This window comes from Mus caroli, unplaced genomic scaffold (assembly GCF_978045245.1).
Source record: "Mus caroli unplaced genomic scaffold, Mus_caroli_1 scaffold_9, whole genome shotgun sequence".
In the NCBI taxonomy this organism is placed as follows: domain Eukaryota; kingdom Metazoa; phylum Chordata; class Mammalia; order Rodentia; family Muridae; genus Mus; species Mus caroli.
Window position 1 is genome coordinate 70,998,479 of NW_028227264.1, and position 6,675 is coordinate 71,005,153.

The window sequence follows — 6,675 nt, forward strand, 5'->3', positions numbered from 1 at the left end:
TATAGTCCATTCTATTTGGAGTTCTGTAGGTGTCTTGTATGTTCATGGGCATGTCATTCTTTATGTTTGGGAAGTTTTCTTCTATAATTTCGTTGAAGATATTTGTCGGTCCTTTGAGTTGAAAATCTTCATTCTCATCTACTCCTATTACCGGAAGGTTTGGTCTTCTCATTGTGTCCTGGATTTTCTGGATGTTTTGATTTAGGATCTTTTTGCATTTTCCATTTTCTTTGTTGTGCTAATGTTTTCTATGGAATCTTCTGCACCTGATATTCTCTCTTCCATCTCTTGCATTCTGTTGCTGATGCTCGTATCTATGGTTCCAGATTTCTCTCCTAGGGTTTCTATCTCCAGTGTTGCCTCACTTTGGGTTTTCTTTATTGTGTCTCCTTTCCTTTTTATGTCTTGGATGGTTTTATTCAATTCCATCACCTGTTTGGTTGTGTTTTCCTGCTAGTCTTTAAGGGATTTTTGTTCTTCCTCTTTAATGTCTTCTACCTGTTTAGCAGTGTTCTCCTTTATTTCCTTAAGTGAGTTATTAAACTCATTCTTGATGTCCTCTACCATCATCATGAGATATGTTTTTAAATCCGGGTCTAGCTTTTTGGGTGTGTTGGGGTGCCCTGGACTGGCCGAAGTGGGAGTGCTGCGTTCTGATGATGGTGTGTGGTCTTAGTTTCTGTTAGTAAAGAGAGGCCCATTGGACTTGCAAACTTTATATGCTCCAGTAAAGGGGGAACGCCACAGCCAAAAAGTGGGAATGGTTGGGTAGCTGAGTGGGGGGGAGGGTATGGGGGATTTTTGGGATAGCATTGGAAATGTAATCAAGGAAAATATGTAATGAAAAAAATCCAATAAAAAAAAAGATTCTTACGTTTACCTTTCGCCATCTGGTAATCTTTGGAGTTAGTTGTTATTGTTGTTTTTGTTTAGAGATTGTTCCTCTGGTGATTTTGTTACCCTCTATCAGCAGACCTGGGAGGCTAGCTCTCTCCTCTGAGTTTCAGTGGTCAGAGCACTCTCTGCAGGCAAGCTCTCCTCTTACAGGGAAGGTGCACAGATATCTGGTGTTTGGACCTCCCTCCTGGCCGAAGATGAAGGCCCAAAACAGGACCTTTCCCAGAAGCTGTGTTGTTTTGGCTTGTCACAGAAGCCATTAGCTTCTGTAGTCCACACTCACACCTGTGCAGACTACTTTCGTTGGAGTCTCGGAACCAAGATGTCTTCTGCTGATGCTGAGGCAAAGCCCTCCAGGGCGGGGCAGACACCTGTTCTCTGGCGGGAAAGGTGGCTGGAGTTCTGGAGCTTGAAAAGGGTGCTGCCTCAGAAGCTCTGTTGCTCCCGCCTGTCTCAGAAGCTGTTAGCTTCTGTAGTGCACACTCTCACCTGTGCAGACTACTTTCAGTGGAGTCGTGTCTCTGACTCTTTTGTCTGCTCTTAGGACTCTTTCTTTTCCTCCAATTGAGTTGCCTTGTCCAGCCTTGACATGAGGGCTTTTGCCTTGTCTTATTGTATCTAACTTTGTCGTGTGTGGCTGTCATTCCTTGGTGGCCTCCTTTTCTGAAGAGGAAAGAGATTGGGGTGAATCCAGGGGAGAGGGAAGCTGAGGGTGGACCTGGGAAGAGTAGAGAGAGAGGGGATATATTGTATTAGAGAACAATCTATTTTAAAATTTTTTAAAAGAAAGGGTGGAAACAGGATAAGCATGCATTTTACATGAAAGTTAATGTGTTTCCATCTAGCCTTAGCGTGATGTGATGGGTGTGCCCCAAGTCACCCTTTGCAAACATTATCACTTTTGCTGTGATATTAACTTAAGTGGGGAGACAGTAATCTCCTGTGGTGTACCACTTGGGAGAATGCATATAAGTGTTATTTGTAATAAAAAGACTAGCTTTTGTTTTATTGTTGTTACTTGATTCCTTGTGCAGGGGCCATGCTAATCTTCTCTGTATTGTTCCAATTTTAGTATATGTGCTGCCGAAGCGAGCTGTTACTTGATTCCTGAGACAGAGTCTCACTCTGTAGTCTATGCTGACTGGGATCTCTATCCTCCTCCTCTTTCTTCTCTATCTTCACCACACTCACTGGTAGGACACACCACAATACCTCCTTCAAAGGATGCCACTTGACAAGTTTCATTGCTAATGCTACTGGGCCTAACATGTTTTCTGAGGTAATAATAAGAAGAGAGAAACCACAACATGATCATGAATTTACTGCATTTTGGGAAGCACACACTACACACCTTCAAAGTTAAATTTGACATGGTTAATGCGATAGATATCTCAACTGTTTGGGTCTTACCTTAGTTTTGATATGTAATGCTGAAGCAGATTTATTCAGTTTCTTACCTCTGTTAGTCACCTTCCTTACAATTACATGAGAGAAAAAATTTATACGGATTGCAGCCTTAATTCCCACATTCAGTTCTCAGTGGGGTATAAGCATTGTTGGTCACCAACTCTGAGATTTTTCTTATATTCTTATATTGGCCTCTGTGATTCATATTCATTAAACTTCCTAGGTGTGTTCAGTGAATGAGTAGAGTCACAATGGCACATGTTACTGCACTCTTGTAGTTATGTAGAGTCACATTTTACTCTCACTGTCTGTTTGTTGGATGTGTATACTGAAAGTTATTGCTGCATTTTGAATAAGTGATTAAACTTTTTCAAGGTACTATATGCATCCCTGAGTAGCTTACCAACTTAAGCTGTCTCCTCAAGGCTGGCTGTGACCTCAGGGAAGTGCACAAAATGGTGAGGTTGACAAGTGACGTCTGTAAATGATGTATTGGGGGTACATTTACCACATGACAATAGAGAGAGTCATGTGCACACTAACTTTCCTGTAGGGTGCACACTTAAGTTTTATGTTCTGTGTACAGCTTCACTATTATGTCTCTGGAAGTATCTAAAACCTACATTTTTAAAATGTCTTTCCATTAACAAAACCAAGTGGTTTATGTTAGAATTCCTCTGTCATTACCCATGATCACAAAATAGGTTAAAGCATGGGGGGATATGATTTTGGGAAATATAAATTCCCCTAATCTCTGATGGGATCTATGAGATGAGCTTAAATAATTCTCTTCTCTCAAGGTACATTTAATTTAATATTAAGAGAGCAATACTTTTAAAGTCCCAAATATAATAAAAGACTCCATACCTATTTATACCAGTATCAACAGCCTTTAACATAAGATTGCTAAATGAGATGCAGTACACTATTGAAAAAAAATAATGCTGGGAGTTACTTGATGGCAAGCAGCCTTCTACAATTTACTTATGAAACAAGTAATTTAATTGAATTTGAACCCTTCAAACTGAAATTTGAGAGCATACCTTCACGTTTGTGCATTTCTTGGCTGAGACTGCCCATAATTTTCCCAATCACTCAAAGAATAAAACCACTCTTGATTAAAATAATATTGATTTGAGGATCAACTGAATAACAAGGACCCCTGAGCTAGCTAGTTAAACACATACAACTACTTTTATTGACATTTGTTATCAGATTCACAAGTAGCCTTTCATAGTTAGTTCCTATAACATGAACCCTTCAATAACAAAATTCCCCTCATTTGAGTTTTGATCTAGTAGTTCATCAACAGTGATCAAATCTGCAGTAGTATTGGCAGAATTGGTATAGTATCCCTACATGATTTTCATGGTTAAAATGGGTACTTGCTTCACTTTCAGCTTGACTATAACATTACATGTTCAGTCTATGATTTATGATCTCTAGGTCTTCCCCATCTTAGAGACTGAAGATACGTTGAGTAGGGAAGCTTAAAACTTGTGGGTCTCCACTGTTTTCTCACACAGAACCTCTTCTCCAGCATCTACATGTTCAAGAAGAAGAGCTTTTAATGGATGATCTCTTTGTAATAGTTCAAGAGCAGAGGCTGGGGAGATGACCCACTAGGAAAAGTCCTTATTGTGCAAACACAAAACATGAGTTAGATCCTCAGCAGGCACATACTAGCTGGTCTTGGGGGGTCTGTTCCTATTATCTTAGTGCTGGTAGATGACAGAGACAGACAGATATTCACTGGCCCTCCAGTTTACCTAAAAGATGGACTCCAGGTACAGTGACGGGACTTCTCTAGAAATATAAGGTGGTGAGGAACACAGAAAAATGCCTAAAGTTGACCTCTGCTGTGGCATCCACTAGCACAATGGGCTAATGCAGGTTGCATGCACAGTGCACACATGGGCTCACATGCATGCACACAGACACACAGACACACAGACACACACACACACACACACACACACACACAGAGAGAGAGAGAGAGAGAGAGGAGAGAGAGAGAAGAGTACATGGAATATAGTGTATATGGTAAAACCATTACTCACATAACAGATACAGATTCTCACAGAATTACTGTGGTCATGAGTATGTAGCTGTCCACCATGGTTTTCTTGAGGTAAAACCTTTATAGATAAACACAAAACCTTACAGTTGTGTTTATCTATAAAGAGGACCCTCCACCCCCAGGGATCCAGTCATTTGGACTTTTCCCATTTGGCCTTTCTCATGCCCCAGTTCACTTTTATTCCTGAGGGGGGGGGGAGTTGATTGCTGCCACTAGATGGACCCAATGGACTCCAGTGTTATCCTATGACTCTCCATTTCCTTAGTAGCTACTCAAGCTACAAGGATGTTTTTCTTCTGTGTGGACTCCTCCTGTTGCTTTTATTTTGCTTCAGATTCTCTAGAGTCATCTACATCATTTGAGTCAACAAGTACGTTTTTGCTTTCTGTAGCTTAGAAATGCTATCTGTTGTCGCCACCTTAGAATGAACATAGCCTAGATCATCACTCTGGATTCTCTTTTTCTCACATGAATTGTGCTGGGATGGAGTTCTTTTCTAATCATACTGAATTGGTTTCAGGGACTTCCACTGAAGAGGCTTGGCCCTGTGATTCAACATATACAAGTTTGTTAATGTACTAAACCACATAAATAGACTTGATGACAAAAATCACATAATAATTTCAGTAGTCACAGAAAAGATTTTGACAAAATCCAACATGACTTCATGATACAGTTCTTATAGCAGTAGGACTAAAGGGAACTTACCTCAACATAATAAAAGCTATGTATGGAACCCATAGCAGACCTCATTCTAAATGGAGAAGAACTTGAAGAAATCCTACCATTGTCAGGAGTGAGATAGGGATGTCTACAATTTTCATTACATTTTGATATTGGGGTCAAATTCCTGGCTTGAGCAAGAAAGAAATCAAACTAATCCTATTTGCAGATAGCATGATAGTATCCATTAGAGAGCCCCAAAGTTTTACCATAATACTTCTAGAAATAAAAACAAAATTCAAAATTTTGTTTTTCTATTCAGAATTTGATTTCTATTCAGAATCAACATGAGTAGCTTGCACACATCAATAGCCTTTCTGTATACCACCAACAAACATAAAGAAAAAGAGATCATGGATACACTTCCAAGTCATAGTATTCTCAAAAGAAAATAAAACATCAAGGAATAAAGCTAACCAAAGAAGTGAATGAATTCTATAGTGAAAATCTCTGAAGAAATAAGTTGAAAGAACTAGAAAGTGGAAAGGCATCTCACACTCATATTCAATCGAATTAATATTGTGGAAATGAGGATTTTTGCCAAAAGCTATTTACAGACTTAATGCAATACCAACCAGAAGCCCCATGTTATTCTTCACAGAAATAGAAACACTTATTCTAAAATTCATAGGCACCCCAAAAGGTCTCCAGATGGTTGAAATATTCCTAAGCAAAAACAACAATCCTAGAAGGATTACTATTTCAGTTCTTAAGGTATATTACAAAGATGTGGTAATAAACAGTACAGTATTGGTTCAAAAATAGGCAGGTAGGTCAATAGAACGAAAATGAAAACCCAAAATGTAGCACAGGCAACTTCAGCCACTTAATATGGCTCCTTTCTGGAAGTATAACAGAGTATCATAAATAGTGTTGGGGATTGGTTCCTGCCCCTGGGATAGGTCTCACTTTGGGTCAGTCATTGGTTAGCTCTTCCCTCAGTGTCTGTTCTTTGTCTCTGCACACATCTTGTAAGCAGGACACATTTGGGGTCAAAGGTTAGTTGGTTGTTGATCCTATCCCTCCACTGGGAGTCCTGCTGGGCTACAGGAGGCTGCTTCAGGATCTATGCCCCTCATTGCTAGAAGTCTCAGCTAGAATTGCCTCCATAGACATGCTGACTCCCACCATCCCAGGTCTCTAGCACTTCCTAGAAATCGCCCACCCCCCACCAATTTCCATTGTTTTTTTTTTTTTTCATGCTCTCCCTATACTTGGTCCCCTCCTCTCCATCCCCTCCCCATGTCCACCCAGTTTCCTCCCCTGATGCACCTTCAATATCTATTTTATTACCCCTTCTGAGAGAGCTTCAACTATTCTCCCTTGGGCTCTCCTCGTTATTTGACTTCTGTGGGTCTGCATTATAGCATGGTTATCCTATACTTTATGGATGATATCCACTTATATGTGAGAACATACCATATATGTCCTTTTGGGTCTGGGTTACCTCATTCCGGATATTTTCTAGTTCCATCCATTTGCCTGCAAAATTCATGATGTTCTTGTTTTTAATTACTGAGTATTGTTCCATTGTATAAATGAACAACATTTTCTTTATCCATTCTTCA

The 6,675-nt window shown here is 39.9% G+C and overlaps 1 non-coding gene across 1 annotated transcript; it reads right to left on the reverse strand.

Annotated features, from left to right (window-relative positions):
* Positions 1–1,886: 1,886 nt before the first annotated feature.
* Positions 1,887–1,993, reverse strand: LOC115032299 (U6 spliceosomal RNA). Its single transcript, XR_003837938.2, has one exon. It is a non-coding gene; the product is annotated as a U6 spliceosomal RNA (small nuclear RNA).
* Positions 1,994–6,675: the final 4,682 nt, after the last annotated feature.